Source organism: Elephas maximus, chromosome 3, assembly GCF_024166365.1.
Source record: "Elephas maximus indicus isolate mEleMax1 chromosome 3, mEleMax1 primary haplotype, whole genome shotgun sequence".
NCBI lineage: Eukaryota > Metazoa > Chordata > Mammalia > Proboscidea > Elephantidae > Elephas > Elephas maximus.
The window spans coordinates 73,817,684-73,823,688 of NC_064821.1; positions in this window are offsets into that span (position 1 = coordinate 73,817,684).

Here is a 6,005-nt window from a genome sequence, read left to right on the forward strand (position 1 = left end):
ATAAAGGGGTAAGGAAGAGGCGGTCTAGCATGGACTGAGGGGGGCGGAGTGCTCGTGGCACTCGCGACCTGTGTGTGGAAAAAAAAAAAAAAAAATGTGTGGAGTAGGCGGGAAATCCTGAGGAAAGCCTAGGGGGCCTGGCTGGGAGTTCTGGTTTAGCTTGTGACAGTTTCTGAGACCAGCATCGGAGTCCAATGAAATTTTCCGTTGTAGTGTTTTTTTTTTTTTTTTTTTTTTTTTTAGTGTTAATGAGTAGTAATTACTTTTAGAAGACAAATTGGCAGCATATTTTTTATCATTCCGCCCTGGGCCAGCCATTCAAAAGACATAATCAAGGGTATATGCAAAGATTTGTGTAACAAAGATGTTAATTGCAGTGCTTAGAAAAGAGAAGAAAGTGATACCCCAAAAGTCTAACAATGAGAGTTAAATAAATTGCAACAAATTTGTATACTGGAGTCCTCCCATTGTGTAAAGCTATTTAATCACATGGGAACATGTTCACCAAGCAGGATACAATATTGCAGTTACAGCAAACTCCTAATTTTGTTTCATAATTACAAGTGATGATTTCTGTGTAGTGTGATTATAGTTTACCCCCTTCTTTGTGCATTTTTTATATCTTCAGAAAGTTTTATAATGAATTCCATAATAAATAGGTACTACCTTTACAATTAGAAAAGAACAACGTTTTTAAGTCAGGAAACGATAGTTTTTTCTTAAAAGAGGTGACCGTCTCGGAAGGGGAAATGATTTCTACAGCTTTTTGGTGTGTGAAAGTTTCATCCACACCCCCTGTGAAGCAACTGGTAAGGCCCTGGCATGATCAGCCCCAAGGGCCCTTTAGACTTTTTGTTCACAGTGTGATTATGAAACAGCAATGTGTTCTCCACGTGACTACTCATTTTCTACATTCTAGCGATGAATTTGCTATCCTTTCAACTGTGGTTTCTTCTACCTTACCACACAGAATAAGTTAACATTCACTCATCTCCACACCGGACTTTTACAAGGTGCTTATGTGATCTTGTGTCTTCCCAATAACCTTGAAGGAATGAGGGATTGCTACACTCATTTTTCAGAAAGGAAGCTGAAGATGAGACATATGCAGAGACCAGGCCCAAACCATGAAGTGACAGAATCACAATTCAGGCTGGGGATGACAAGCCTGTGCCCCAGAGAACACAGGGCTTGTCGGGGGTAGCCAGGGCTTTGAACCAATTCACTCTGGTTTGAACTCCTGCTAAGAATTTGCATTTCCACCCCAGGTATGCTGCATCAGAATCTACATTTTAACAAGATCCTCAGGTCATTCTTATGTATAGTAAATTTTGAGAATCACTACTTTGTAGTGGTTCTCAGAATTGGTCCCTAACCAGCAGCATCTCCTGGGAATTTGTTAGAAATGGAAATTCTCAGCAGAGGTTCAAATGGAACTCCAAGCCCTGGCAGTAGCCTTTATGTGTCTCAAATTAACTTCAATCCGATAAGACAAGGTTTATTGAGATTTGCTTTGTGCAGGGCACCAAGTCAGGAGCACCAGATGAGGTCTGTCAAACCTAAAGTTGGGGGCAGCCTTTCCCTTCCACCTCTAATCCCTATGGTGATCCTGACCAGGCATGTTGTAGTTGTTGTTAAAAAACAACAAAACAAACAAACAAACAAAAAACCAAGCCCAGTGCCGTCAAGTCAATTTCCTACTCACAGCGACCCTATGTACAACAGAATGAAATACTGCCCGGTCCTGTGCCATCCTCACAGTCATTGCTATGTCTGAGTCCATTGTCGGCAGCCACTGTGTCAATCCATCCCGTTGAGGATCTTTCTTTTTCACTGACCCTCTACTTCACCAAGCATGATGTTCTTCTCCAGGGACTGGTTCTTCCTGATAACATGCCCAAAGTACGTGAGACAAAGTCTTACCATCCTGGCTTCTAAGGGACATTCTAAGGACCAGACATAAAAAGGACCCCCCAAAATGTAAGATATATTCATTCAATTTAAAAATTATTCTAGGCTTTGGAAGCATACTACCCATTAAAATCGTTGCCTTTGAGTCAATTCTGACTCATAGTGACCCTATAGGACAGAGCAGAACCTCCCCATAGGGTTTCCAAGGAGCAGCTGGTGGATTCAAACTGCCAACCTTTTTGTTAGCAACCGAGCTCTTAACCTCTGAGCCACCGGGGCTCCGGGGGGCATACTAAGGACCATAAAAGAAATATTGACAGGAAAGGAAGGAACATCTCATTTTTTAATTTAATCGACAGTATTTATCATTAACAGTAACTGCAGCCACCCACTTATTATTGAGCGTTATGTGCCAAGTAGGGAGCCCTGGTAGCAAAGTGCTAACTGCTGGACTGCTAACCGAAAGATCAGCGGTTCGGAACCCACCAACCGCTCCACGGGAGAAGTGGCAGTCTGCTTCCATAAAGGTTTACAGCCTTGGAAACCCTATAGGATAGTTCTGCTCTGTCCTATGGGGTCTCTATGAGTCAGAATCGACTCAGCAATGGTCTCAGATGTGCCAAGTACTGTGCTAAACACTTTGCATGCTTATCTTTTTTAATTCTTACAACAACCTACATATGAGGTAACTACTATAATAGTCTGCATTCCCTATTGAGTAAACTAAGGCACAAAGAGGTTAAGTACCATGCTCAAGGTCACATGACTAGCCTGAGGCTGCACTGAGATTTGAGTTTAGGTCTGACTGACTGGTATCTGGCACCTGGCAGGAAATAAAACTTGCTGCTAAAGAGCTCACAGTCTAGCTGGATTCCTTTGTAAAAGAGGAGGACCTTGAAGGATGGGGAGCATTTGGCCTTGGGAAAGGGGGTGTTTTAGACTGAGAGAACGTTCAGAGCAAACCTCCAGAGGCTGGAGTGAACAGGGTGTGCTGTGGATTTTATTCAGTGGGCTTTGGAGAATCAGGAAGTTTCTTAGGTAGGGGAGTGTTATGGATTGAGTTGTGTCCACCAAAAAGATATGTTGACGTTCTAGCCCCCAGTACCTATGAATGTGATCTTGTTTGGAAATAGGTTATTTGAAGATGTTATTAGTTTAGTTAACATGAAGTTATGCTCGAATAGGGTGAGTCCTAATCCAGTATCAGTGGTGTCCTTACAAAAGAGAAGAGACACAGAGAGACACACAGACATCACTGTGTGATGACAAAATCAGAGATGGTAGATACAAGCCAAGGAATGTCTGGAGCTACCAGGATGAAGACAAGAGAGAAATTTCCCTAGAGTCTTCAGAGAGAGTTTGGCTCTGCTGATGCTGTGAATTCAGACTTTCAGCCTCCAGGACTGTGAGACAAAACATTTCTGTTCTTAGAAGCCACCCAGTTTGTGGTACTTTGTTATGGAAGCCCTAGGAAACTCATTCCAGCAGTTATGACCAGATTCTTATTGTATAAAGAACACTTGCAGGACTGACTGGAGGGAAAAGAAACAGGTAACTGCAAGGCAAGTTAACAAGCCTTTCTGTTAGTGTTTTGTGGAAGGCAAAATAATGGCCTCTCAAAAATGTCCATGTCCTAATCCCTGGAATCTATGAATATATCACCTCATGTGACAAAAGGGACTTTGCACAGCTGACCGAATTAAGGATCTTGATGTGAGGAGATTATCCTGGATTCTCTGGGTGGCCCAATGTAATCACAATGGTCCTCAAAGGGGAAAGAGGGAGGCGGGAGAGTCAGAGAAGGAGATATGACAAGAGAAGCAGAGGTCTGAGTGATGTGATTACTGGCTGAGAGCCCTGAGCCAAGAAATGCAGAAAACCTCTAGAAGCTGGAAAAGGCAATGTAAAATGGTAGTAGTAGCATCATAACCTGTCTAAATTCGGGAGGAGGAGGAGAGAGAATCACCATCAACCCAAAGCTGAATCCCACAAGGTCAGACATATCTCCACCCTCCAACCTTTTTACCAATCCTGACACCAGCTATTCCTCCCATAGCACTCTACTTCACTGCTGGGTTCGATTATTTGTGGCAATGACCACACACAACTCACAGACCATACTCATGATTATAGGGTTTATTAGGGAAGTAGCAGATTACAATTCAGGATCAGGATCAACTTGGAAGTAACAGGAACAATTCAGGAGACAGGATACAGTTCATTAATCAGGGCAGCTTCCAATCTCTCAGTTTCTTTTCCACTGTGCCTAAAGGCAGGCAGGCCCCACTCTTGGCATCCGCCCTGCTTGGGCAAGTATTACAACTCTTTATCTCCCCATGTTAAGTACCCAGAGGCACCCCACTCTGCCAAGAAGCTTCTTGCCTGAAGGCACTCAGCTCTCTCGCTCTGTAGATTGACAAGCCCACTGCAGCCATCTGTTATCCTGTGCCATCACTGTCTTGTGCCACCGCCAGTGTTATAGCTCTCTCTCTGTCTCCTGGGCACAGGAAATTCTCAGTACAGGGGCTCCAGGTCCAAAGGACATGCTCTGCTCCTGGCTCTTCTTCTTGATAGTAGTGAGGTCTCCCTTCAGTCTATGTGGGATCATCCCCTATAAGCCTAGCATGATGGCAAAATTGACCAATCCCTTTGGTAGGCCACAGGCGTCTTATTTGCATAGTCCCAGTCCAATCCTGACAGGATTTTTACATACCTTATTTGTATAGTCCCACCCAATCATTTATGGTAGGTTTTTACAAGACCATGACAGAAAGGCCATGTGAAAGGAGAAAACCATTGCCTGGCAGCAAGGAAACAGATTCTCCCCTAGAGCCTCCAGAAGGAATGCAACCCTGCAGACAACTTGATTTCTACCTCATAAGACCCATGTTAGACTTCAGACCTCCAGGATAGTAAGATGGTAATTTTGTGTTTTTTTTTTTTTTTTTTTTTAACAGCAGCAATAGGAAACTAATACACGTTCTTTGATTGCAAGCAACAGAAACAGATTCTGACCACATTAAGGAAAAAAGGGAACTCACTGAGCATTCAACAGTTGAACAAGCAGAGTCCTCAGAAATGGGAGGAAATAGGGCTGCTTTGGGTAATATAAATATAAGGATAAGAGGATAACGTGGTGGGGACAATTATTCTCTAGCCCTACTTTTTCCATTTGGAGGGACTTCTTTTAGAGTAACACCCTTGTCTTTTACCTGATCCCCTGATCCACCTATTACTCTTCTCCAGGAGGGCAGGAGTAACTTGCCTGATTGTTAAGTTTGGGGAGAATTAACTGAGTTCTACTCAGCACTTCCTCCCTCTTTCTCTCTGAGATCTGCTTGCCTAAAAGGGGCATTTTTTTTTTTTTTGCTCTGTTCCTCAATGCCACAAGTTTCCCAGAATCCTGCCCTTACAGGAAGGACTATGATTTTTTTTAGCATTGCCTGGGACTAGATGGGAAAGTTGAATTCTGGGGTCCAGTGTTAGTAAGTCCTCTTGTCTATCAGACCTAAAGGCACATCTTCAACATCTTTGTTAGTAAAAAGGTGATATTTTGATCTCCCTCTGCCTTAGTTCTGTGGCTGTCTCTCATTTGAATCTAAACTTGGGTAAGGCCACCACAAATCCCAACAAACAATTGCTCGTGGATGCTGGAATCAGAATGGCTCAGCTCCAACTGTTTTCTATACCTGTGCATTCCACTGTAGATTCAAATTCCAGACATGGCTTAGATCTTTTGTTCACCCCTTGGCAAAGGTGGAAAGTGCCTTCATTGACAGTCCCCTCCAGACTATAGGGAATGGGAGGAGTAGTTCCCTAAAAGAAAACATCGGCAGTTTCCAAAATAAAGGGGAAGAGCTATTGAGCAGGCAGAAACAGCAGATGTCCACCACAGGGAGCTACTGCAAAGGTCCTGGACTATGGAGGTAGAATTAATGGGATTTGACATCAGACCAGATGGGGATAAGAATGTCCAAGTCATGGCCAGGTGACTGGGAGGATGGTGATGCCATTAATAATCATTTCATTCATTGATTCTTTCAACATACATTTAACAAGCATTTATGATGTGCCTGGTACTAGGGATCCGGTGG